The following is a 4157-nucleotide window of genomic DNA, read 5'->3' on the forward strand; positions in this document are numbered from 1 at the left end:
GGACTAGCAAAAGCTAAGTGTGGGGGTATTTGATAGGAGCATATTTATGCGACTTAAATGGCTTGTTCTCGTACATTTACGTTATGTTTCTTTAGTTATTTTAGTACTTTAAGCTATTTTCGTGTGTTTGTAGGTCCAAAGGGCTAAAGGAGCAAAAAGATGCATTTTGGAGACTTTTGGAGCACTTTTGGGCTAAGGACGGATAGCTTATGCTTGAAGCCAAAGTGTTGGACGAAATTGAAGACCTAATTGGAGCCAAAGTGTTGGAACCTTGTTCTCTTTAGTTTTAGGACATTTAAACCTTTCCTAATCCCAATCATGCCATGCATAACACACATCCATTCTAACACATTGTCATTGCACATGCATTTCCTTCATTAGTTAACCCACATGCACTTATCACTTATCATCACCACATATCATATCACTTAATCACTTATCACTTATCATCACCACTTAACCACTTATCATATCATAACCACATATCATATCACTTATCACTTATCACTTAACATATCATCCACCTACTTCACCTACAACATCCACCTACTTCACCTACAAATGACATAGCCATATGTTCCCTCCACTACTCCTATAAATACCCTTGCATTCATTCATTCATGGACATCTCATTTTCATACACAACACACCACAAACACTTCCATCTTCTCCCTAGCCGTGAGTCTCTCCATTTTCTGCACCATTCCCTTCCCTTTCTCCTCCATTTCTTCCATTTCCATAATCCCCCAATCCATTCAACACACCAACAACCTTTAGTCCTTGTGCTACAACGAAGACGAAGAGAAGAGGGCCTAAACGTTCATACAATTCACGTTTGAGTTGTTGGAATGTTTACGCGTTTCTTTGATTTCAATGTTTAAATTCAATTCTCTTTGTTTTATAATATGAGGAATGGAAGAGAAGAGTGCCTAAACGTTCATACAATTCAAGTTTGAGTTGTTGGAATGTTTAGGTGTTTCTTTGATTTCAAAGTTATGAGGAACTAAACCCTTTTTGGCTAGGGGTGATTTCAATACCATGATTATTTATGTGATATGAATTGATGAATTCCGGTTATGAACTCTTGATTCGTGAATGCAATTGGCTTAACTATTTGATGATTAACTTATTTGTGTTTGTTGATTGAGGGTCGACACTTAATTAGCATGCATGAATATGTGGCTAAAGTTTAAGAAGGTTTCACATAATCGTTACTAACTTATACTTGAAAGTAGTGAAGGTCGCTTGTCACGATCGCGTTAAGTTTAATTCTTAGCATGAGTAACATGATGTCATAGTTGCAAATGCTTTGTCAATGCTTATGGTTTTCATTATTCTTAATGATCTTCGATTGTATCTCTATTATGATGACATGTAGGGAACTTTTGAGAATGTTTTGGGTTGTCGAATGATGCCATCCAATCCAATAATATAAGGAAAATCTGAGGGTTAACTAGTGATGTCACGGTTAATTTGGGGCATTGTCGTTCATAATTCAATGAAGGAATAACTGGAAATTGATTCATATGCATAAATATCATGTGTAGAGAAAGAACCCTTAGCTAGCTTCCCATCCATTCATTTCTGTCAAATCCATATTTACAATTTGTTTTGTTTCCAAGTATTCATTTTAGTTTAAATTCGTCCAAATCCAATCCCCCCCTATTTCGTTGAAGTCTTAGTCTTAATCTTTCTTATTTTTAGTTTTGCTTTCTTCGAGCATTAAATAGTGTTTTATATTGTGTTTTTATGTTTTTAAGTCAATTTAGAAGGTTTTAGCAAGCCCTCCTAATCCCCGGTCTAGAACGATCCCTCACTTATCCATTCTACTACAATTGTCAAACGAGGGTTTAATTTGAGTGTCAAGAAATTCTCGCACCAACTCTTCATGAAGAAGTCTACATGGAACCCCCTCCAGGTCTTCGTCAACAGGGGGAGAATCTTGTATGTTGGCTCAAAAAGTCCCTTTATGGACTCAAACAGGCATCTAGAATTTTGTTCACCACCTTCTCAGACGCTATTCAAAAAGCCGGATATCATCAATCAAAAGCGGATTATTCCTTGTTCACCAAGGTTCGAGGTACTTCAATCACTGTTGTTCTTATTTATGTGATGACATACTTATCACAGGAAATTATATCCAAGAAATGGAACAACTCAAAGCCTTTCTTCTCAAACACTTCTGCATCAAAGACCTTGGTGATCTAAAGTATTTTCTAGGTATTGAGTTCGCATGCTCGGAAAAGGGAATTTTTATGTCATAACGAAAATATGCACTCGATATTCTACAAGACTCAAGGTTACTCGGTGCACGGCCATATCCTTTTCCAATGGAACAAAACTTAGCACTTACACCCACAGATGGAGCATTGTTGAATGATCCAACTAAATATAGAAGGTTAGTTGGGAGATTGATATATCTCACTGTTACTAGACCGGACATCGTTTATCCCTTCGTACTTTGAGCCAATTTATACATGAGCCACTGAAACCGCATTGGGATGCAGCTATGTGAATCCTTAGATATATCAAAGGCACTCCAGGTCAAGGTCTACTATTTTCAGCCAACAATAATCTAGACTTGAAAGCCTTTTGTGATTCTGATTGGGGAAGATGTCGTGCCACGAGAAGATCAGTTACGGGATATTGTATTTTTCTTGGCAATTCACTTATTTCTTGGAAGTCCAAGAAGCAAGATAATGTGTCTAGGTCATTAGCTGAGGCGGAATACCGTGCTATGGCAAATACTTGCCTAGAAATAACTTGGCTACGATACATATTACAAGATTTACGAGTTCCCCAGAAAATTCCCGCTTCATTATTTAGTCATAATCAGGCAGCCTTGTACATCGCAGCAAATCCTATTTTTTCATGAATGTACCAAGCATATTGAGATAGATTGCCATATTGTTCGAGAAAAATTACAAGCTGGTATAATTCGTCCTATGTATGTGCCTACACTCCTTCAGTTAGCTAATATTTTTACAAAGGCTTTAGGGAAGGATCAATTTGTGAAGCTGCAAGACAAGTTAGGCATTCGTAATCTTCACTCTCCAACTTGAGGGGGAGTATTAAGAATGTATTGTAATTAATGTATAATATTGTATTAGTCTAAACTAGAGAAGGCTATTCCATGAATTGTGGATCATGGCTTTATAGGATTAGAATCAGGGTTTGACTTTTCTATTTGTATTTGTATATATATGGGCCACTTACCCTCTGTTCAATATATGAAATATTTCAGCCATATTATTCCTTCGTATATCAATACCAGGAACTACCTAGCTCTTTCTCTTATTACCACCATAGCCCAGGTCAATAAGTTGACATCTCTCAATTGCATTCCGGAACCCCTCCATTTGCCTATCTCGATGCAGATTACCACCTTCTTGTTCATCAGCTTTAAGAATTTCGTTGAAATCACCAATACACACCCAAGGCCCGTCGGAGTTGTCATGAAGATGATCTAGTAGCTGCCATGATTTAGCCCTATCGTTGACGCGAGGATAGCCATAAAAGAAAGTGACTCTCCTATAAGACTCATCTCCCGCGCCACCCACATCCATATCTATATGATTCGAGGAGTATGGTCATAAACTCAAAGAAAGACAATGTTGGGATCTTTATTAGATATCAACCTTTTGAGCACATGAACTGCTCGGGGTTCCTAAGCCCCCGGCAGTTCCAACTGATACAACTCATTACGAGCGGCAGGGCTGAGCTTCGTCAAATGCCGATAAATCGAATCCTATTATACATTCAAAGTCTCCACACTCTGCTTCTTCAAACCAGCTAATCAGAACTGTAGTTTGCAATTCGTACTCAGTAATCCAAACTTGACTCATCGCCCAACGCCGCTGAAAATAAATCTCCCCTAGAGAACCCTAGAGAGACCCCAAATTGATAATATTAACAACCATAATTTTTTGTAAGTAAAATGATTTTGTGTTTTGAAATACCCCAAAAATTCCAACAATTAGTAGTGCCGCTATTACTGTCTTAGCATTTGCTCAATTCTAATTAAGAGAAAAGGCAATTACGCGGTTTTCATCCTAACTTTTTATTCCACTGTTGATTTTCTTTCTAAACTTTTATTTTAGCCAATTTCCACCCTATTGATATGTTTGCTCAAATTTTTTTTATCTAACTTTTTGCTA

This window comes from Pyrus communis, chromosome 8 (assembly GCF_963583255.1).
Source record: "Pyrus communis chromosome 8, drPyrComm1.1, whole genome shotgun sequence".
In the NCBI taxonomy this organism is placed as follows: Eukaryota; Viridiplantae; Streptophyta; class Magnoliopsida; order Rosales; family Rosaceae; genus Pyrus; species Pyrus communis.